The sequence below is a fragment of the Amblyomma mixtum genome, chromosome 2 (assembly GCF_055824585.1).
Source record: "Amblyomma mixtum isolate Tamu chromosome 2, ASM5582458v1, whole genome shotgun sequence".
Taxonomy (NCBI): Eukaryota; Metazoa; Arthropoda; class Arachnida; order Ixodida; family Ixodidae; genus Amblyomma; species Amblyomma mixtum.
The window spans coordinates 185,464,422-185,488,816 of record NC_143013.1 but is presented as its reverse complement, the minus strand read 5'-3'; positions in this window follow the sequence as shown (position 1 = coordinate 185,488,816).

Sequence of the window (24,395 nt, the reverse complement as noted above, 5' to 3'; positions counted from 1 at the left end):
TCTTTAGAACTAAATGTGATCGGGATGCCACACATCAAAGCTACAATTTTGAGGAGATGGGACGTTTGGTAATAGTGCTGTGTGACCACGAGGACATCCGTTAGGTTTCATTTTTTATTTACGATTGGTCATTCTTTATGTGCACATGGCTATGCATATATTTGACGCGTGTGTCCAGTAAACCTTGACTTTGAGGCTTCGATTGTTGCGTGTCACTGGTGAGGCTAGCCTGGCGGATTCTGCCGGCAGCTGATCCACCGTAGTGACATTTAAATTCCAACTGATGCCCGCAGATCAGGCACATACCCGAGACCTGACTGATCTACATAGCTGTAAATACAATCAACTATAACGGTCATCAGTCAACTCCTGCTGTCACCATCTGGAGTCCAAATCCGAGTCCTGGAGGAGCTTTGAAAGAAGGCGTGAAGACAATGTCCTGCACGGAACTCCAAGGGGCTCCTGTATTCTTTACGGAAGCGAGCAACACGCACCTTTCAGCGCTGCACACTCGGCAGCACAAAAGGTAATCTCCTATATCACCGCACACACCACATGTGGAACACATTGATATATTGTCACGTTGTAGTGACGGCAGTCCAGCGGTCAGGAAGACACCAAGAAGACTTAGAAACGAAGCCTTTTATTTGAGCTGACTTGCGCCCGCAAAAAAAAACTGAATAACTCGGCGGTGGCGTAAGCAACAAACGTTCTCGTCAGTCGTCGAACTAAGAATGCCCGGCGCTCGCGGCATCGCTCATTTTAAAGCCAGCAAGGAAACTTCTAGATAACAGGTCAAGATCATCTACAGTAATCTCGAAAAACGTAGATGCAGCTCTTCATGGCTGTGATCAATCGAGATTAGACCGGTCGCTTCTCGCGTCACAAACAAAATTGATAACAGCCCTTTCCTGCGGCCTTGAGCGCTAACGAACGGGCACTACAATGATACGTGGCAATGCCCCCCTTCCAAAGAAGCGTCGCCTCGACGCTTCAAAAATGAAAAATAAATACGGAGAATGTAAACATCGAGTCCTTTAGCGTTCATAGTAAGGTTTAAGGCGTACGACATGTACGACTTCCGGGCGTGTGCGTCGTCGTTGAGATGCTGTAGTGCCGTCGGGGATGACTTCATAGTCGAGGTCACCGATGCGATGGAGAACCCTGTACGGGCCAAAGTAGCGTCGCAACAACTTTTCACTTAATCCACGGCGGCGAATTGGCGTCCATATCCAAACACGATCACCTGGCTTGTAATTCGTGTCTCGTCGGCGCAGATTGTAGCGTCGGGCGTCGGCGTTCTGCTGGTCTTGGATGCGAAGCCGCGCAAGTCTTCGGGCTTCCTCGGCGCGATCAAGGTAGGCGGCGACGTCGTGGTTCTCTTCGTCTGAAACGTGGGGGAGCATTGCGTCGAGTGTTGTCGTGGGCTTCCTGCCGTATACAAGCTGGAATGGGGTAAACCTGGTAGTCTCCTTGACGGCAGTGTTATAGGCAAATATCACGTACGGCAGAATGGTGTCCCAAGTCTTGTGTTCGGCGTCGATGTAGATGGAGAGCATGTCTACGATAGTTTTGTTCAGACGCTCTGTGAGTCCGGTGGTTTGCGGATGATAGGCAGTTGTCCTCCGATGGCTTGTCAGACTGTAGTTGAGAATGGCTTGCTTCAGCTCCGCTGTAAACGACGTTCCTCTGTCTGTGATGAGCACTTCGGGGGTGCCGTGTCGCAGGAGAATTTGTTCGACAAAATATTTAGCGACTTCTGTTGCGGTACCATTAGGCAGCGCTTTTTCTTCGGCGTATCGGGTCATGTAGTCGGTGGCCACGATGATCCATTTGTTACCCGATGATGAAGTCGGAAAGGGGCCGAGGAGGTCCATTCCAATTTGCTGAAAGGGCTTATTTGGTGGTGGTATGGGGTTCAGTAGTCCGGCTGGTCTAGTCGGAGGCGTTTTGCGTCGCTGACACTCACGGCACGTTTTCACGTAATGGGAAACATCGGCAGCTAGCCGCGGCCAATAGTACTTCTTCTGGATGCGGCGCAACGTGCGAGCAATCCCGAGATGCCCTGCAGTCGGCTCATCATGGCATGCCTGCATAATTTCTTGCCTGAGATTTTTGGGCACGACAAGAAGATGCACTGTCCTGTTGGGCGGGAAGTTCTTCTTCAGGAGGACATTATTGTGAAGGACGAAGGACGACAGTTGGCGCTTGAACCCTCGGGAGGCGATGCGGTCTTTCCTTTCAGATAAGCAACTAGACTTTGCAACTCAGGATCCGAGCGCTGCTGCTGCGCGAAATTGCTCGCGCTTACCGGTCCTAAGAAAGCGTCATCGTCTTCCTCTTCCGGTGCTGCGTCGACGGGTGCTCGGGGCAAGCAGTCTGCGTCGGAATGCTTGCGGCCAGATTTGTAGACTACAGTTATGTCAAATTCTTGAAGACGCAAGCTCCAACGTGTAAGGCGGCCAGAGGGATCCTTCAAATTGGCAAGCCAGCACAGAGCATGGTGGTCGCTCACAACCTTGAATGGTCGTCCGTACAGATAGGGTCGAAATTTTGACGTGGCCCAAATAATGTCGAGACATTCTTTTTCGGTTGTCGAATATTTGGCTTCGGCTTTCGACAGTGAACGACTTGCGTACGCAATAACTTAATCCTGTTTATCATTTTTCTGAACGAGGACCGCTCCTAAGCCCACACTGCTTGCATCTGTATGAATTCCCGTTTCGCCGTTTTCCCGTGTCCGAGCACGGGAGGGGAATGTAAGCGGCGCTTCAGCTCTTTGAAAGCTTCCACTTGCGGCATTTCCCATTTAAAAGGCACGTCGGCCTTTGTAAGTTGGGTCAAAGGTTCAGCGATGCGCGAAAAGTTCTTGACGAATCGCCGGTAATAAGCGCACAGTCCAAGAAATCTGCGTATAGATTTCTTGTCATTAGGCTGTGGAAACTCTGCGATCGCAGCCCTCTTCTGAAGGTCTCGGCGAACTCCATCCTTGCTTGCGACGTGACCAAGGAACAGCAGCTCCTCGTAGGTGAAGTGGCACTTCTCTGGTTTCAGTGTTAGTCCTGAAGACTTGATTGGTCCCCGCACCTCCACCAGATGTCACATTGTAGTGACTGCAGTCCAGCGGTCAGGAAGACACCAAGAAAATTTAGAAACGAAGTTCTTTATTTGGGATGACTTGCGCCCGCAAAAGAACAGAATAACTCGGCGGCGACGTGGAAAGAAAAGTTTTTTTTTCGAAAGCAACAAAAATACAAAACAAAACAGTAGAACTCAAACGTCTGATCATTCAAGCACATGCGCAGTGCCGCTGCACTGAGCACGTCAGTAGGGCAGTAATGAGGCCGACACTCGACCGCCGTTCAGGGCGATGAAGTACGTCGACCACTTGCGCAAAGCTCAGCCTCGCTCATTGACAGTGCGTCCACGCATGCTTCCTCAAAAAGGCGCGTGCGGAGGCGCTGCAACATTGGAAACATGGTTCTTTCCGGACGCTATCACAACTCGAGTAGCGTGGCCAGTTGTTTCACCAAGGTGGCTCGTCCGGAATGAGGAAACGGTCTGAAGCTTCGAAGATTGGGAATACGAAAACAAGCAGGTTTAATGGCAAGAAACTAAGACACTTATTTACATAATGAAGAAAAAATAGTAAAGAAACAAAAATTAAGAGTTCATGACGTCGAGCGTCTGGATGAACCTATTACCCAAGGTTCAGAGCGTCCGTGCTCACTTTGGGCGCAGGTTAAATAGCCTAAGGCTCCGCCCTTTCACCAGGCGGCAATTCATCTTGACACAAAAGATCTGCACTACACAACACAGCCAACGAAGACACCTGTTGGAGCCCACGCGTGGGAACTGGCGAGGAGGAAACGTAAGTCGGATCTGTGTCGTACTGCGAGGCAACCATACTGTTGGCAGCTCGCGTCCATCGAACACACGTGTGGCATGATGACGTCGCAGCCGCAGCTGCGCGGGCTTCCTCTGATTCGTTCCGGGTCTCTCAGACGAGGAGCATCCTTTCTTCCCCTGTCGTCGGTCCTTGTAGAAGGTCGTTGGCACCGAGCCGAGCGTGGGATGAGCTCCATCGGCCATTTCCCAGCTAGTCATTCTTTTTGTTGGGGTCATCTTGGGGGTCAAACGACCTTTCGAAATTTCCGCTGTTTAAACCGCCACCGTTATCATCGCGGGTCTCAAGTTCGGTCGTAACAGCTTCCTCCCCCGCCAGACGAGTCTCGGCGGGTAGCAGTCACCGCTGCTGCACGGAGAGACGACTTGGGCTATTTGCTCGCAGACATGGAGGTAAAAAAACTAGGAGAGAGTGCGCTCAGCCTCTGCAAGCCATCCTCCTCTGACGCCGCTGCCGAAGGCCCTTTTGCGCACTGACTCATGGGAAATAGGCCCTCCTCCACAGTTACCGGACTGCCAGCCAGCGGTGCTTTTTAGTGAACGTCCGTGCTCCGAAGTAGCGCAGAAGCGCAGCGCCTGTGTTGCAGCTTTGGCGGAATGCGTACCGAGCTCGAGGTTGTCTGAAGGCTCCGCGTCTCAACACTTCTGTTGATTGCACTCTTGAGTTTTTGGGTGTACTGTAGAAAACTGCAGATAAACTTTTCATCAAAGGGTGCGGCCGCGACCTCGTCACTGTTCAACTGGGGTTCATAAAGAGACGGAGCGTTTATTTCAGCGCATGCTATAAGCGGAGAACTCGAGAGTAGGCGATGAAACGAGCCTCTAAAAAAGGGCGCAGCGGCTTCCAGAGCGCTCATGGCGGACGGACATGTTTAACGAGCGCTCCAGCGCGCTGCGCAAGATTCTATTTCTCGGGCAGGCGGGCTTCGGCCCGCCCATGGGCCCGCTGTTTTCCGCTATTCTCGAGGCACAAGTCGTGCCGAATATGCTCGCGCACATAGGCGGTTCCGACGTGAAATGCAGCAGTGAAGTATTTCTCTCTCTCTCGCTGTCGAGAGAGAGTGCCGGCGGCTTTACGTCTGCCCCTGCGCGGGGTCTCCCGGCCACTGCGCACAATTACTTACGAAAAGAAGTAAACTGTATGTATACATAGCCGCGCGCTCGTAGCGCCCTGTCTCGGACTAATCGCGCTAGTGCGACACTGCACTAGCGGCCGGGGTGGGGCGCCCGGCCGCGTATACCGTCCGAGGTAGCACCCACGGAGCGTTCGTGTCACGCGTGCACTACCTGGCGAAGAGCGAGCGGGTAGTCAAGCGCGCCTGCTCGATGAACGCACAGAGGCTCACCACTGTTCTGTCACGGGTATAGAGGCTAGAATATCACGCGTGCGCGCACTGCCGCGCGGCCACAGGAGCGCTTCGAGACTGTCCGGGATGATTCCCAGCGCCTGCAGGCCGCGAGAATCTGGCGACGCGGCACTGCAGAAGCGGCGCAGCGAAGGAGCATGTGCTCCGATGTCTCCACTGCGCCGCAGTCAGCGCACGCGTCGCTCGGGGATGGTGGCCGCTGCGTCGAGTGAGCAGTTAGCGCTCACCACGGAGCCGTCAGTGAACACATGCAGATGGTCGCTCAGTTGCTCGCACAGCGAGAGAGCGAAACCGAAACCGAAATCCGGCTAAGAGCTACCACTGCCTTGTCACGTGAGGGCCTATTTCCCATGATGCTTGCCATTAAATTTTTTATGACTAGGCTTCAAGATTGTGACGTCATGGTCCCTCCTAGTTTTTCTTCCTCCATGCTCGCAGAAATATGCCAGAAGCCCTCTGCCGCTCGCAACATGGTCTTCTTTTGCGCTGACCCATCTCTTTTGGGTCGTCTCTAAAACGCAAACCACATGCCCAAGCAAGCACTCAACTTCCCTCCAAGCAAACCAGTTCCAAAAGAGGGATTCAATTTCGGTATTATAGCTGTTAAGAATAGCTCACACTGAAACTTCTCAGGACCCACGTAAGCTGAGAAATACCTAACCTGCTACGTACACTTTCACTCAAAAACGCACGAAAAAAAACATTAGTAGCAATTTTGGTTCATGAAGAGCATCCCGGACTGCTTAAGAAGAACACCTAAGAAGTCCTCGTCCCTTCCTACAGGTGCTTTAAAAAAAAAAGCAAACATCTTCAAAAGCTGCACAACAAAGCGAAAATCAGGAACTTTACAAAAACCACTCAGCATTACCCACGCATTACCACTAAAACTCGGAACTCGTTTGCCTTCACCCCTGTCTCGTTTTTTTACAGTGAGTCAATGCAACAAAAAAAAAGGCAAACACTTATTCCCCGAACTTGACATTCTTCAGCCGCGCCCTGCGCGGTCGTGGTCGTACGGCTAGTCTACGAGCGGATGCTTCAAAAAAACTGCGGGGTTGATTGGTTCCGCCTCCGCGCGACCTACTTCGGAATGGGCGCCTCCTCCATTTTTTTGACCCGGCTTGTCGCGTCGCCCTCCGACTCACGGGCTCTCTGCGGCGCCCTTTTGAGTGGCTGTCGAGCCCTATTCTTCGTAACGCTAGTAACGTGTAGTATGTGACACGTGCCGAAGGACTACACCCTCTCTGTTCCTTCAATGGACAATGGTGCTTTCGGCCTGCAAGGGCCTTGGCTTTCTTCGGGCCCAGCCGCCTTCGGGAAAATGACACTGTTGGTTTTCCCTTTTCTTTCACAGTTCTCGTGGTGCCGTTTCGAGTTAATTTGCCGGCCCTCGCATTAGCAACTACACCTGCCCATGGCATTTCTCAAACGCTTGTCGCGTTCGCGATTTTTCTTGCGTAGCGACGCTACTTGCGCTTTGCTCATAGTGCTAGGCGGTGGCTCAACTGCCGAATCGTCCCCATCTGTGGTTTCGTCTGAGCCCCCAAGCTCATTTTCCTGCTGTCTCCCTATCGGAGCATCATTATCCCTTTTCCGGGTTACAGCAACAATATCGACTCTGTGGCACTTTCCGGCGAGCGTTCCGCTCTTGCATGGCGCTTCACTGCTGCCGTCAGGCAATTCCGGTTCGCTCTTTATGCCGCTTAGTACCGCCTCAACTTCCTGACCGCTAGTGCTCGCCAGCTGCACCAGCGGTGTCCCTTCTCTGGCTCTGTCATTGCGTTCACACCGAACCTCACTGCATTCTTTTTGGCGCGGGACCTCTGCCTTATCTGCCAACGCGCTATCTGTCTCAGGGCTAACAGTAAGCGCGTCACACCTTTCTTTGTTGCCCGCGTTTCCTGCCAAACCGCCCACTGTGTCTTTATTATGGTTGGCGGTGCTGCAGCCCTCTTTCTCCAGTTCTAAATCGACAAGTGCTTCCTCTGCAGCCGCCGAGCTGGCATAACTTTCTGGTCTTGAACCTGCGCTCTTGTTACTCTCCTGAGTATTTTCCGTGTCCCTAGTTCACCAAGCGGGGTTCCTACACTGGTAGCTGACACTCAGATGGGCGCGCTGACCGCTACCAACACTTAGATTTTCGTAGTCGGCCTCCACATGTATGCCAAAATACTCGTAAAGAGCGCTTTTCGCTGTCTCATAGTTGTTGAATTCCTCGTCAGACAGACTCCCTAACACTTCGCTAACATCACATGGGAGGATGGCCACCAACATCGTAGACAACTAACCCTGGTCTAGCTCTTCCTCTGAGGGCAAATCTGCTCTAAATTTGCGATGAAAGTTTTGAAACTTTCACCTCTTCGAACAACTCTCAATCGAGCTTTCGTTCTTTCCCAATTCAGCAACTGAACTTTACGCATGAGCTCCTGCAGCTCTTGTTCGCGTAGTTTATCTAGTTCAGCCTGTCTCTCACTACACTTCGCCTCGTGAAGTTGTCGCCTTTCTTCTTTCTCCACGCGGAGGCTTTGCTGCGGAATCGTTTCACACGTGTCGACTGCCTCCTTGTTGATAAGAGGTACCACTTGCTGGGGACAACTGCCCGACCTCTCGCTCACCTCCATATCTTACTTACGGAGCTCAAACCCTAGCTCCTGCAGTATTGCTTCATTCTCACGTTGAAGCTCACGCCTTTTTTCCTCTCTGAGCTGCTCTTCCTTTTTTTGTTCGATGAGGCTCCACGTTTCACTGAGCTCTTCATCATCTGCCCCCAAATTAGTAATTGCCTGAATTATCAAGGGTTTTCGTACAAAACCCCTTGTATAAATCCCCAATTCCTCACATAACAGCAACAGGTCCGGCTTCTGCAGTTTCTGTAAGTCGATGATAGTTCTGAGCCTGAGCTATTTCCAAAACAACTATGCAAAAATACCAAACCTCTAGGATTTAAGCACAGGTGTCTACCAGTTCTAAATTTTAACCCTCTTTTATAACTGGTCCACATCAGAGGAAAAGCCAATCACTCACCCACACACGTGATCATGTCCCAAGACAACTGCACTCTCGCTGGCCGACCGTTGTTGTCGCTTGTGGCTTCAGATTCCCATCGCTCATCCACAGTTGTTGGGTCTTCGTATCTCACCATTGTTACCAGTTGTTGTGGCGCACAGGAAAGCTCGAACCCGGGCTCCATTCACGCTAGCGTGTTGAGTCGTCGGGCTGAGGAAAGTCTGAAGCTTCCAAGGTTGGGAATACGAAAACAAGCAGGTTTAATGGCAAGAAACTAAGACACTTATTTACATAATGAAGAAAAAGAGCAAAGAAATAAAAATTAAGAGTTCATGACGTCGAGCGACTGGATGAACCTATTACCCAAGGTTCAGAGCCACTGAATGAACCTATTAACCAAGGTTCAGAGCGTCCGTGCTCACTTTGGGCGCAGGTTAAATAGCCCAAGGCTCCGCCCTTTCACCAGGCGGCAATTCATCGTGACACAAAAGATCGGCACTACACAACACAGCCAACGAAGACACCTGTTGTAGAGCCCACCCGTGGGAACTGGCGAGGAGGAAGCGTTAGTCCGCATCTCTGTCGTACTGCAAGGCAACCATACTGTTGGCAGCTCGCGTCCATCGAACACAGGTGTTTCATGATGACGTCGCAGCCGCAGCTGCGCTGGCTTCCTCTGATTCGTTCCGGGTCTCTCAGACGAGGAGCATCCTTTCTTCCCCTGTCGTCGGTCCTTCTAGAAGGTCGTTGGCACCGAGCCGAGCATGGGATGAGCTCCATCGACCATTTCCCAGCTAGTCATTCATTTTGGTGGGGTCATCTTGGGGGTCAAACGACCTTTCGAAATTGCTGCTGTTTAATCCGCCACCGCTATCATCGCGGGTCTCAAGTTCGGTCGTAACAACGCCCATTTTAGGAAGCCGCTCCACGCTGCCGCCACAAAACGAACATGCCGACACACAAGAGCATATTTGCAAACAGTTCGCGTGAACTAGTGCGCGCTTCGAGGCGGGTTACAAACATCCGTGACACTAGAACCCAAAAGGTGCGCGCCACTACACAGTCGAACATTGCGTGCCGCAATGTTTCTAAGAGACCGCATTGCGGGCATCGGGCGGAGGGTGCCACGCCCCACGCCGCAAGGCGGTCTCTTGTGGGCAGGACCCGCCAGCCTGGCAACCAGCCGAAGTCCCTGATATCTGCAGGTGAGGTCAGTTGGCGCCAGCGCGCCCGTCTCGTTTTCTGGAGTTGTTCGCGGGTGAGCTCTGCTATTGTTAGTGCCTCACAGACTCTGGAGGGCGGGGTTTTATCAACATCCAGATCGGGCACGCTGGACGACCACGACACCAGTGTGCGACGCACGTTAACGAAAATTCCGGCGGCTGCTCGGCTGTGGGGCAAACCTCGTGTTGTGTAAAAAACACATTACGCGCTGTACCCAGAAAGTATGCGATGAGTGTTCTCCCGGGATAGTCTCGGTTGTGCACAAGATCGCGCACTCCTCGCAAGGCGAGCACATTACCGAATAGTGTACCGAATCTACTACCGAATAGTGTAACTTGAGTGCATGACCAGCTCGACAGCCCGGTGACAGCATACATGCTCTAAGAACCAAACCGAGGTTGGCTACAGCCCGTGCGTTCACGTTAGCTCACAGCCTTCATCTACGGTCAGTGCAGATGTTTACGCGTTTCTGGTAAACCTGAGTGGTCAACCTCTCTGCTTACTCACGGGTGAGCATGTGACATGTGGCAACGCGTCATATTGTCCCGTTGTAGTGACGGCAGTCCAGCGGTCATGAAGACACCAACCAGTCTTGGAAACGAAGCTCTTTATTTGGGCTGACTTGCGCCCGCAAAAAGAACTGAATCACTCGGCGGCGGCGTAAGCAACAAACGTGCTCGTCAGTCGTCGAACTAAGAATGCCCGCCTCTAGCGGCATCGCTCAATTTAAAGCCAGCAAGGAAACTTCTAGATAACAGGTCAAGATCATCTACAGTAATCTAGAAATACGTAGATGCAGCTCTTCATGGCTCTGATCAATCGAGATTAGTCCGGTCGCTTCTCGCGTCAGAAACAAAAATGATAACAGCCATTTCCTGCGGCCTTGAGCGCGAACGAACGGACACTACAATGACACGTGGCAATATAACTTCAGTGGCATCTGAAAGACTATGGCTAATAAGATACCGGCTAAAGCATGTTTCTACTAAAACAAAGCTTGTGGCGTATACTTCAATAATGGCTGCGTTTGGGCGAGTTGGTTAGACATGTTAAACCTGGAAAGCGCATAAAAACAACGGACAACAGAAAGAGACAGACACACGAGCGCTTTCCAGGTTTAACATGGCGTATACTTCCCTAGTGCGTCCACTACTCGAATATGCTGACGTACTATGGGATCCGCATACGAAAACGGATGCCAAAAGGTTAGAGCGTGTCGAAAGAATAGCACTACGCTTCATTTTCCACGCCTACGCAAGACATGTATCTATATCTGATCTTCTTAGCCGTTCCGGTTTGCCCACCTTGGAATCTCGTCGCAAAATGCATCGCTTGAAAATGTTATTCCACATGGTCAATAATCACACTAGAATAGACTTTCACACTTATATACAGTATAACAGAACACGACAAACTCGGCACAAACAAGACAAAACAATTGTAGTTCCCAAATGCAGAACCACTGCATACAAGCTGTCGTTCTTTTCAAGAACGATAGCTGATTCGAATACATTACCTCGCGAACTGGTCACCTTATCGTCAGCCGAAACATTTTTATCTGCAATCAACCCAGCCGGTCAAGTTAGGGTATTTGGTTCGATTCGGGAGTGTTGCCCTTGTCGCGTGTTGCTTTGTATTTTAATGTAAAGTGTTTGTTACTCGTCTATTATTTGAGTTGTTCGGCAGAAATTTTGTTGCCTACCTGCAGGCCTTCTTTTTTTTTCCTTTTTTCGTTGGTTGCTGTTGGCAAAGCACGGTGCACTTGTATCCCCACTCCTGCCTTGGCCACCAAAAGGCGGCTGGCAGTATTGAATAAATAAATAAAATACGGCGGAGATGATGCCCGACCCGCCTTGTGCATCCACGCAGGAGTGCGAGCAGTGCCAGACTGCGGTGTAGCAATGTGGCCTGAGATCTCTTCAGTCCCTTGCTCACACATGGCTTGTTATGTCAACTCCACATGGTACTGAAATATGGCCAAGCACTGTTTTTCCGCAGGTTCTTTTCAAATCTTTAGGAACTTTTCTCTATGGATAACCTAACAGCGCTTTATGGGTGAGTCTGTCCGCCACCTCGTTGCCTATGACACCTATACGAGAGGGCACCCATTGGAATCGTATGGAGAAGCCTCTGCTGTGCAGAATATGCGCCATGCGTAAAGAGCTAAGAGCCAGGCAGTGGTATCTGTAGTACTAAAAAGGTTAGTAGCCTGGTAATAAAAAGGTGAAAAATTGCTGTCCAGACTGGATAAACGCACTTCTGTGTACCCGTTGCGCAACCCAGAGCGATGGAAATCGAACAAATGCCGTACGGGTTATGGAAAACTTATTTTAATATTTAAACTGCCAACGTTGGTGAAATAATTCTCAAATGATGATAATACAGATATAGAATCTAATTCATTGAAGTGCCTGCGAAATAAATATGTATACCACTTTAATGCACTTATTCTTGTAACTGTTCTTTTGCATTTCATTTTGGTCCCTTATTTATTCTCACTATTTTTCTATCATCTTGCATGCATGGTTAAAAGAGTATAGACACCTAACTTTTGAGTGTGTGTTTTCTTCTCAACAATGATGCGGAAGACACTACTATGAACAATGCACAAAGTGGTATTCACCTATAACCGCTAAATAAATCATAATCGAACTTCTCTCTCGCGCTGTTCCGGTTTGAAGAGCCGAACAATGACTGTGACGTCAAAGTGTGGTGCATTGCTTGTGGTTATAGGTCGTGTGAGGCATGAAAAAACTGCACTATAATTGGTGCTACTACATTCGTCGTCATTTCGACTCCTGATGAAGGCTGGATTCAGCATTGTAGTGAATTAGAACGATGAGGCAGTGATTATATCACAGTTTTTCCGCCCCTCAAGTGACAAATATCCATACTTCGACGTCATAGGCATCGTTCGGCTGTTGAAACCGAAACCCCATGAGAGACAAATTCGATTATATATTGTTTTATGGTCGTAAGCGATTACCATATGGTGATTCATGCGTAGTGGTGTCCTCCGCAATAATATAAAGAGCAAATCATGCCACAAAAATTAGGTTCTATACTCCTTTAAAGTTGTGTACACGTCTACATGTTGAATGGTAATTTCATAACTGCTTGTTTAGTTATTGATGTATACCCATGTCAGACTTGAATAAGCTTTTTCCTTATCTAATGTTTCTTTAAAAAAGTCCTTTTTGGTAATACCGAAGCGCCTAACTAGACAATGCGTTTTAAAAATACTTATGATAAGATGACTGTCTTTTTTTTCATTCTTTTTCCTTTTCGCGCTGTTTCTGTTTGTGATTTATAAGGGTGCAGGCCTGGTTTTAGTTTCCTCGCTTTTTCTCTGAGTTGCAAACATCATTGAGATGTTAAATAAGGATTGTATCTCACAACCTACAGACACAATTGAAGCGCCTGCTTTCAGGCGCAAAGCTAGTTATTCTGGCGACAAAATTTTTTATAATTCTGGGCGATTCCTATGCGCGGCGACGCACAGGCAGTGACTCGAGGCAGGTCTTCGTAACAAAAAGGTTTAATCTCAAATTATAGGGGGGTCGGGCGTCGTTGGGGCAGCGGAGGTCAGGTGGTCCTCGGGCAGGGCAGGTGTCGGGAGAGCCAGTGTCCAGAAAAGAGAGCCTTGGCGGTCGGCTCCCTCGCGTAGCCTTGTTGCCCCCGCCCCACCACTCGGGAGGAAGGGTTCGAGGCTACCCGCGGTGAGCGGCGCGGGATTTGAGTTGGCCCGCGAGCGGACCCTACATCTCCCCCCCCCCTCAAACGTCCGTCCTGGGATCCGCCAGCATCGACGACCTCCGGGTCCGGGTCGGCGTCCATGGTTTCGTCGAAGGGGGTAGGGGAGCTCGCCGGGGGGCCGCTTACCGCTAGCTGCATGGGCTCATCACCAGCCGCCTTAGGGAGCGAGGCGCCCGGTTCCACTGGGTGCCCTGCCGGCAGCGCCCTGCAGAGCTCCTCGGCAGCCGGGGACACCAGGTCTGGGCGGCTGGATTGGAGGATGCGGAGGAAGGGAGCGGTGTAATAAAGATAATAATTCTGACCCAATGAGTGATGTTTTCAGGGTGTCTCTTAAAACACATTCAACGTTTACCCAAAATTTATCCACTGTATGTTTCCGGTGGGGTTGGACTTGGGTTTTTGGTCCATAGTTAATCTTCTTTATAAGTGAATTTCACTGAGGAGGAAAAGTAAAGTCCAGAGAGAGCTATAGCTGTCACTATATGAAAAGCCTGCACAATAAACAATCCGCTGGCACTGAAAAAGGTGGAGATTAAACCAGTCAGACTCACTAAACGTGGCCAAACTTTTGCAAAAATAGTTTTTGTCAAAATCAAGCACAAAGGGAAGAAAGCTGTTTCACAATTCGTATGAATGCAGCCCATAATAAGCAAGAAAATAGCACGCATTCTCTGAGCCAAATCGTCACTTTATGTCCGGAAAAGAAACGAGAAAGCTCCTCCGAGGCAATTTTGAAGATTTTCTGAGTAGTATGTACCAGGGGAAGACAACAGGAACAAGTGACGACTTGTTGAGGATCAGTAGAGGACAAACTCAAGACAACGCAACGTATTTGGAAATATATTCCCATGAAGTCATCAGGGTGTTGGTGTGTTGTCTGGATACGTAACAGCCGGCATTCACAACTTTGCAATTTGTTTAATTGGGATCTGCGCATTATTGAATGAAGAATGGGTGAGATGAGGGATGATGCAAACGGAGGGAAGCCGACTGGCTGCACTTTCTTTCCTGACACCTTTTAATTCATAATAATTACTTACTTTAACCTGGAAGTTCTTGCATCCACACTAGAGATGCAGGTTCCGTACCACGGCACATCTTCTATTCATGTTCTTGACTTAAGCAACCACTGGCGTCCACGAACACTTAACTGCTTGGACTTGATGCAAAAACAAGACCAACAGCAAATCACTCTTGCTGACTTTGTGATGTACCTCACTGAAAACAGCAACGAGAGCACATCCAAAGACGAACGGCACACTGATTTGTCGATCGCAAACCACATTGTTGGCGATTCACACTTGACGACGGGGAAAACACTGCTGAAGAGTGCGTTTCTGCTTACCTGTGATGCGGTAATAGGCCTGTATGCCAAGCTTATCAACTTGCTCAATCAGCAGCTTGCAACGTGATAGCGTTAAGGGGCCCTGTTCAGAGAAGACCCCGGAGTCATAGATGGCGTGTCGATAAAATCCGGATTGGTCGAGAGGGTCGCAACATCACACGTGGAGCGGTGGAATTGAAAAGTGATTGAAACATTAGATACTTTTCGATTATAAAGTCCCAACATGACTCAGACGTCATTAGGACGTGTAAGAATGTAAAGCAAATTAACTGCACTGAAAAGAAAATTGGGGTAATTAGATGAGAATTGAATCTGGTCACAAGACAGACATGTTACCCCTAGGCCATGGAGGCACGTTCGTTCTACTTGTTTAAAGGATGACCTAATCTGTCTCTGTCTGACAGCGTCCATGTCTGCAAAATTGATATGCAAAGAGCACCCCAGGCCACTAAAGGGACATAAAAGGCATTGGCAGTGCTTCCAAGAAATACTCTACCCGTATTTCCAAGTTTGTTATTAAGGCGAAAGCCTTTAATGTCTCATCGTTGTAAGCAACAGTTGTCGACAGAAATGTCACGCTTTTCAGTTGGTCGAAACGGTCGTGACGTCACAGTGCGCGAATTTCAAACGGGGCCAATCGCACTTTGGCTAGTACCCAGGCAACCAATTGAAGGGATCGTATAGTGATGCTCCAAGTAAGTGAGACTGAGCTTAGTTAATTGTTTAATTACTCAATTAGCCTAATTAACTTTTCTAGTCAGGCCATATAAATAAATAAAACCGAGTAAGAAATTGGTCGAGCTCGGGAATCGAACCCCGGTCTTCGGAGTGCGATACGAGCATGCTATCCACTCCGCCATGCCAGCTCAATGGTTTGGGAAGAACAAAGGTGCGTCTAGTGAATACGGTGTCTTCTGTCACTCGATCCTCCTCCCTTCCCTTCCACGAGGTTTAGGTGTCCACCGAGATATGAGAGACGGATACATTTCCTTTCCTCAAAAACCAATTTAACGACGAGCGAGGCATAGAACCGAATGGGCGATGGCGTTCTATGGACTCGTGGAAGCGTTGCAAGAAGCTGTCGCGTTCCACTCTTAGAGGCGAAGCTTAACATCTTAACCACACACCAGTGACCGCACTTTAGGTAAAAAAAGTGCCCCTCTGAGTTTTTACGGGTGTCCACCGAGATGTTTGAGACAGTTACTACCTAATTTCCTTTCCTAAAATATAATTTTCATTTTCTTCATTACGGGCCATCTTTGTCTTTCTTCTTCCACTCCCACTTCCTCCCTTCCTCTATGGTGCGGTTCAGGTGTCCACCGAGATGTGCGCCATTTCCTTTCCTCAAAAAGCGTTCAAAGGGCAAGGCATCGCGCCGAACGGGTGGTGGCGTTCCGTGGACTCCCTGGCAGCGCTACAACACGCTGTCGCGTTCCACTCCTAAAGGCGAAGCTTAAGCGTCATTAATTAGCAGTTAATTAGTATTCAGGCACAAATCAGTAATTAACCATTAAGTACGGATTTGTCGTCACTTAGTAATTAGTACTCAATTACATGTGACGCCACCAGTGCCACAGAAGCAGTCACAGTGGTGCGAAAAACGCTTTCGCCTCTACGCACTTTAGACGGTCAAAGTGCCCCCTGAATTTTTTTTCCTTTAGTCAGGAAGGTAGTCAGCGGCCCTTTAAAGGGCCGCTGACTACCTTCTGGTGGTTACGGCCCCGTGGTTGTGAGGCATCATTCCCGGAACAGGCGGACCAAATATCTTTTGAAAAGACTAATTAATAGCAGAGTTACAGCCATCGCAGTCAAGCTACTTCACCATGCTCCTTTCCTTCTGTTCCCTCTCCGAGGTTTTTCCCTCTCCCACCTTATTTATTAGCAGCCACAAGCGAAATTCGCCCCCCTCCTCTGATGTTAGAGGGAGGCGTGGAGTCTGGTGAAGTGTGTCACATATCTATGTCATGGCCCTGCATTGGAAAGCAAAATTCTTGCTTTTTGCTACCCAGGACATTTCCCAGGGAGGGTGCGCGGAGAGGAGGTTACTCTCGTTGTTTCATTGTGCTTTTTTTCTTTGCTTTCCACACCCTAGTTTCTTTTTTTTCTCCCTAAAGATGGCTCAAGGCGTAATCATTTGGTAATGTGTCAGACCATAAACACTCAAGAAATCGAACCATTGGGAAGGTCATTTCTCAAAGCAGAAACGAAAAGGCGTAGTTGATAGAACGGAAACCCACAAACAACGAGAGCAAGGGTTAAAACCCGCTGTAACAACGAAAGCAAATGAAAGAAAAATGAGCCGACGCACAGGTACAGCGACCGAATATCAAGCGTTAACACACCTAACGTAGGTCGCTGGTTCGAATCCTGGCCGTGAGCTTCAGTCTAACTTAGCCTGTAAGTTTAATACGCGAAATCATATGCCGCCACCCCGAAAACTCTGCAACGAACGGTGGAGCCGCATTGCTCATATGAACATTCGTAGAGACGTGGAATTCGGGGTACATAGATCAGCAGTTCGAATCCCTGCCGCGAGCCAGGCTCTAACTTAACTAGCATTTATGCTGCACGAAATGCTGAATCGTACAACACCATCAGGAAGGAAGGAAGGGAAAACTTTATTTACAGTAATGGTTATTCCTGCGGTTTGGGGGCTTCTTCAGAGACGTCTTGGTTCTACCCCCAGGAGCCTTCTCTGTCGAAATCGTCCGCCTCTAACCAGTGGTCGGTTGCCCTCAGTCCAGGGCTCCGCTGGCCACTGCCGCCCGTTGAGCTCGCTGTACCAGACCTTGTTGGTCTTCGCAGCGGTCGCTGGACAGCAGAGTCTCCCACTGCTCCGCACTCGGGTTTTGTATTTTGGGGACCACGTCTATGTTTTGGCAGGCCCATGTGATGTGGTATAGTGTAGGTTTTTCGTCGCACCAGGGACATTTGTTCGTGTATATCGTAGGGTGCATTTTGTTTAGTATATGTAGGTTTGGGAAAGACCCTGTTTGTAATTGTCTCCAAGTGACAGCTTCCTCTCTGCTGAGAGATTTGTGCGGTGGGGGATATCGCATTCTTCTGCCTCTATAGTTTTGTAGTATGGCCGAGTATTCCCTGGGTGCTGGCGCGAGTTCCGCGGTCTCGTCGGAAGCATCAGGAACAATCTGTGGCAAATGGTTGGCCCAAAAATTTTACACGAATGTCGGGACTAAGTGGCCCGACTTTGACGCCTCCCTGACAGGGATATATATACATCGTGATGATCAAAATATTTTAATGAAATTTTTTAGGAGGTTGTAGCGGCGGGTGGAGCTCTCAGTCCGGAACAGCATTGGCGTAGTCTGCTGTCCGCGCTCTTTCGATGAGTTCTTTTTGACTCCTTTAGTCCGAGCTGCTCAGAGCTGCCTCCCACCCCTCCTGCGTTGGCTGGTTATTGACAGTGACCGTCTGATTTCGTTGGCAGGCCCATGCCATATGGTAAAGGTCTGCCTTCTCCCCGCAGAATTTGCAGTGTGAGTCAAATGACTCCGGGTCTATTGCGTGTAGTCTAAGTGGGTTGTTTTAAGTGTTGGTCTGTAACTATCGGAGGTGTAGTTCCTCCCCTTTGTCTAGCGTCTTAGCCGGCGGAGGGTAGACCCGATGGGATAATCTTAAGTGCTGAAGTATGTCGTTATAAGTTAGTAGTGGGGTAGGAGGTTCCACGGCATCCGCAATGGGTGCCCGGGAGAGAAATGCTCCGGCTGAGGCATGTGCGCTCTCGTTCCCTGGGATGCCCTGGTGACCTGGTACCCATATTAAGTGTTTGTGTGTGGGTTGGTAGCCACGGCTGTAGCTATCTTGCAGAATTTTAGCTGCTAGTGGTGTGATCCTTCACCTGAGGTAATTGCGATACGCTGTCTGTGAATCTGTAAGAATGTATTCTGATCTATCGTGTGTTGCAGCCAAAGCAATCGCCACTTCTTCCGCAGCCAGTATGTCCTGGCTAGCCAGTATTAGTCCGTCCATTGTTTTATTTTGGTGCACTACCGCGACGGCAGTCATTCCCTGCTCGGGACCCGCAGAATCAACATAGAACACGCCCTCATGCTCGGCGTAGTGCCTTTTCATAGCTTCGGCTCGCCCTTGTCGTCGTGAGTAGTGAAAATCGGGGTGCATATTCCTGGATAGTGGAGCTGCCTTGAATTGACCTGTCCATGAGGCTGGAATGTCGTTTTTAGCATCTAGCTGTCGGGGGCAATTGATGTTTTAATCAGTGAGGACTTGTCGGCCAGTCCGACTAGTGGACAGCCGTACTACCTGCGCCGTGAGGTGTGCCTGTATTAGCTCGTCTATCGTGTTGTGCACTCCCAGTCGTAAGGTCCGGTCCGTCGATGTTGCAAGAGGGAGGCCCAGTGCCTTCTTGTAGGCTGTTCTGATTATGACGTCTAGGTTCCTGATATCACGCTTCTTGAGGCGGAGGTAGGGTGCTGCATAGACGACGCGGATTACGAAGAAAGCCTGCACTAGTCGCACAGTATCTTCTTCTCGCATCCCTGATTTCCGCGTTATCCTGGCGATCATCCTGGCGACTTGCTCACTCACGAGACGTAGTTTCTGGAGGGTGAAGAGGTTGTTGCTGTTGTTATTTACGTACAGACCTAGTATCTTGAGGGTTTGAACCAAGACCTACTGAACTACAGACACACACATATGGCACATATGGCGGGGTCCTATGGAGCAGCGTGCGCCAACTTTGCCAATTTGAGCAAGATATTTAATACATTTGTTTCGTCTTCTTCTGCTATCTTAACATCAACGATAAAAATATCGACAATAACAACTTTTTTTGCTCTGTATGAGTACAAAAAACGTCTTTCTTTTTATCCGCTTTCTTTTCGTCAGTACCACCGTGCCTAGCATAGATAAATGGATGTTAATGATTACGTGGACAAACGAGGAAACTGCCTTGTTTGAAATAAAATGATGGAGGAGGCCATCTTGTTCAACAGGTATTATGTAGCGCCACGCTTCCCGTAGGTGCCTTTTCCTAGCGGCAAAAGGCATGAACTAGAACATGCGCGCTGGAGCAGTGCCAAATGTGCAGGTCTGTAGTTCAGTAGGTCTTGGTTTGAACTACCTTGATGGGGGAGTTATATATACATGATCGATAGAGATAAGTTTCTAGTGCTCATGCTTTGTCATCACGCTGCCGCCTGTTGTTATTAAGCATGAAATGCTTTCAAGGCGAAAGCCTTTAATGTCTCATCGTTGTAAGCAGCAGTTGTCGACAGAAATGTCACGCTTTTCAATTGGTCGAAACGGTCGTGACGTCACAGTGCGCGAATTTCAAACGGGGCCAATTGTACTTTCGCTAGTAACCATGCAACCAATTGAAGGGATCAGACAGTGATGCTCCAAGTAAGTGGAACTGAGCTTAGTTAATTGCTTAATTACCCAATTAGCCTAATTAACTTTTCTAGTCAGGCCATATAAATAAATACAACCGAGTAGGAAATTAGTCGAGCTCGGGAATCGAACCCCGGTCTTCGGAGTGCGATACGAGCATGCTATCCACTCCGCCATGCCAGCTCAATGGTTTGGGAAGAACAAAGGTGCGTCTAGTGAATACGGTGTCTTCTGTCACTCGATCCTCCTCCCTTCCCTTCCACGAGGTTTAGGTGTCCACCGAGATATGAGAGACGGATACATTTCCTTTCCTCAAAAACCAATTTAACGACGAGCGAGGCATAGAACCGAATGGGCGATGGCGTTCTATGGACTCGTGGAAGCGTTGCAAGAAGCTGTCGCGTTCCACTCTTAGAGGCGAAGCTTAACATCTTAACCACACACCAGTGACCGCACTTTAGGTAAAAAAAGTGCCCCTCTGAGTTTTTACGGGTGTCCACCGAGATGTTTGAGACAGTTACTACCTAATTTCCTTTCCTAAAATATAATTTTCATTTTCTTCATTACGGGCCATCTTTGTCTTTCTTCTTCCACTCCCACTTCCTCCCTTCCTCTATGGTGCGGTTCAGGTGTCCACCGAGATGTGCGCCATTTCCTTTCCTCAAAAAGCGTTCAAAGGGCAAGGCATCGCGCCGAACGGGTGGTGGCGTTCCGTGGACTCCCTGGCAGCGCTACAACACGCTGTCGCGTTCCACTCCTAAAGGCGAAGCTTAAGCGTCATTAATTAGCAGTTAATTAGTATTCAGGCACAAATCAGTAATTAACCATTAAGTACGGATTTGTCGTCACTTAGTAATTAGTACTCAATTACATGTGACGCCACCAGTGCCACAGAAGCAGTCACAGTGGTGCGAAAAACGCTTTCGCCTCTACGCACTTTAGACGGTCAAAGTGCCCCCTGAATTTTTTTTCCTTTAGTCAGGAAGGTAGTCAGCGGCCCTTTAAAGGGCCGCTGACTACCTTCTGGTGGTTACGGCCCCGTGGTTGTGAGGCATCATTCCCGGAACAGGCGGACCAAATATCTTTTGAAAAGACTAATTAATAGCAGAGTTACAGCCATCGCAGTCAAGCTACTTCACCATGCTCCTTTCCTTCTGTTCCCTCTCCGAGGTTTTTCCCTCTCCCACCTTATTTATTAGCAGCCACAAGCGAAATTCGCCCCCCTCCTCTGATGTTAGAGGGAGGCGTGGAGTCTGGTGAAGTGTGTCACATATCTATGTCATGGCCCTGCATTGGAAAGCAAAATTCTTGCTTTTTGCTACCCAGGACATTTCCCAGGGAGGGTGCGCGGAGAGGAGGTTACTCTCGTTGTTTCATTGTGCTTTTTTTCTTTGCTTTCCACACCCTAGTTTCTTTTTTTCTCCCTAAAGATGGCTCAAGGCGTAATCATTTGGTAATGTGTCAGACCATAAACACTCAAGAAATCGAACCATTGGGAAGGTCATTTCTCAAAGCAGAAACGAAAAGGCGTAGTTGATAGAACGGAAACCCACAAACAACGAGAGCAAGGGTTAAAACCCGCTGTAACAACGAAAGCAAATGAAAGAAAAATGAGCCGACGCACAGGTACAGCGACCGAATATCAAGCGTTAACACACCTAACGTAGGTCGCTGGTTCGAATCCTGGCCGTGAGCTTCAGTCTAACTTAGCCTGTAAGTTTAATACGCGAAATCATATGCCGCCACCCCGAAAACTCTGCAACGAACGGTGGAGCCGCATTGCTCATATGAACATTCGTAGAGACGTGGAATTCGGGGTACATAGATCAGCAGTTCGAATCCCTGCCGCGAGCCAGGCTCTAACTTAACTAGCATTTATGCTGCACGAAATGCTGAATCGTACAACACCATCAGGAAGGAAGGAAGGGAAAACTTTATTTACAGTAATGGTTATTCCTGCGGTTTGGGGGCTTCTTCAGAGACGTCTTGGTTCTACCCCCAGGAGCCTTCTCTGTCGAAATCGTCCGCCTCTAACCAGTGGTCGGTTGCCCTCAGTCCAGGGCTCCGCTGGCCACTGCCGCCCGTTGAGCTCGCTGTACCAGACCTTGTTGGTCTTCGCAGCGGTCGCTGGACAGCAGAGTCTCCCACTGCTCCGCACTCGGGTTTTGTATTTTGGGGACCACGTCTATGTTTTGGCAGGCCCATGTGATGTGGTATAGTGTAGGTTTTTCGTCGCACCAGGGACATTTGTTCGTGTATATCGTAGGGTGCATTTTGTTTAGTATATGTAGGTTTGGGAAAGACCCTGTTTGTAATTGTCTCCAAGTGACAGCTTCCTCTCTGCTGAGAGATTTGTGCGGTGGGGGATATCGCATTCTTCTGCCTCTATAGTTTTGTAGTATGGCCGAGTATTCCCTGGGTGCTGGCGCGAGTTCCGCGGTCTCGTCGGAAGCATCAGGAACAATCTGTGGCAAATGGTTGGCCCAAAAATTTTACACGAATGTCGGGACTAAGTGGCCCGACTTTGACGCCTCCCTGACAGGGATATATATACATCGTGATGATCAAAATATTTTAATGAAATTTTTTAGGAGGTTGTAGCGGCGGGTGGAGCTCTCAGTCCGGAACAGCATTGGCGTAGTCTGCTGTCCGCGCTCTTTCGATGAGTTCTTTTTGACTCCTTTAGTCCGAGCTGCTCAGAGCTGCCTCCCACCCCTCCTGCGTTGGCTGGTTATTGACAGTGACCGTCTGATTTCGTTGGCAGGCCCATGCCATATGGTAAAGGTCTGCCTTCTCCCCGCAGAATTTGCAGTGTGAGTCAAATGACTCCGGGTCTATTGCGTGTAGTCTAAGTGGGTTGTTTTAAGTGTTGGTCTGTAACTATCGGCGGTGTAGTTCCTCCCCTTTGTCTAGCGTCTTAGCCGGCGGAGGGTAGACCCGATGGGATAATCTTAAGTGCTGAAGTATGTCGTTATAAGTTAGTAGTGGGGTAGGAGGTTCCACGGCATCCGCAATGGGTGCCCGGGAGAGAAATGCTCCGGCTGAGGCATGTGCGCTCTCGTTCCCTGGGATGCCCTGGTGACCTGGTACCCATATTAAGTGTTTGTGTGTGGGTTGGTAGCCACGGCTGTAGCTATCTTGCAGAATTTTAGCTGCTAGTGGTGTGATCCTTCACCTGAGGTAATTGCGATACGCTGTCTGTGAATCTGTAAGAATGTATTCTGATCTATCGTGTGTTGCAGCCAAAGCAATCGCCACTTCTTCCGCAGCCAGTATGTCCTGGCTAGCCAGTATTAGTCCGTCCATTGTTTTATTTTGGTGCACTACCGCGACGGCAGTCATTCCCTGCTCGGGACCCGCAGAATCAACATAGAACACGCCCTCATGCTCGGCGTAGTGCCTTTTCATAGCTTCGGCTCGCCCTTGTCGTCGTGAGTAGTGAAAATCGGGGTGCATATTCCTGGATAGTGGAGCTGCCTTGAATTGACCTGTCCATGAGGCTGGAATGTCGTTTTTAGCATCTAGCTGTCGGGGGCAATTGATGTTTTAATCAGTGAGGACTTGTCGGCCAGTCCGACTAGTGGACAGCCGTACTACCTGCGCCGTGAGGTGTGCCTGTATTAGCTCGTCTATCGTGTTGTGCACTCCCAGTCGTAAGGTCCGGTCCGTCGATGTTGCAAGAGGGAGGCCCAGTGCCTTCTTGTAGGCTGTTCTGATTATGACGTCTAGGTTCCTGATATCACGCTTCTTGAGGCGGAGGTAGGGTGCTGCATAGACGACGCGGATTACGAAGAAAGCCTGCACTAGTCGCACAGTATCTTCTTCTCGCATCCCTGATTTCCGCGTTATCCTGGCGATCATCCTGGCGACTTGCTCACTCACGAGACGTAGTTTCTGGAGGGTGAAGAGGTTGTTGCTGTTGTTATTTACGTACAGACCTAGTATCTTGAGGGTTTGAACCAAGACCTACTGAACTACAGACACACACATATGGCACATATGGCGGGGTCCTATGGAGCAGCGTGCGCCAACTTTGCCAATTTGAGCAAGATATTTAATACATTTGTTTCGTCTTCTTCTGCTATCTTAACATCAACGATAAAAATATCGACAATAACAACTTTTTTTGCTCTGTATGAGTACAAAAAACGTCTTTCTTTTTATCCGCTTTCTTTTCGTCAGTACCACCGTGCCTAGCATAGATAAATGGATGTTAATGATTACGTGGACAAACGAGGAAACTGCCTTGTTTGAAATAAAATGATGGAGGAGGCCATCTTGTTCAACAGGTATTATGTAGCGCCACGCTTCCCGTAGGTGCCTTTTCCTAGCGGCAAAAGGCATGAACTAGAACATGCGCGCTGGAGCAGTGCCAAATGTGCAGGTCTGTAGTTCAGTAGGTCTTGGTTTGAACTACCTTG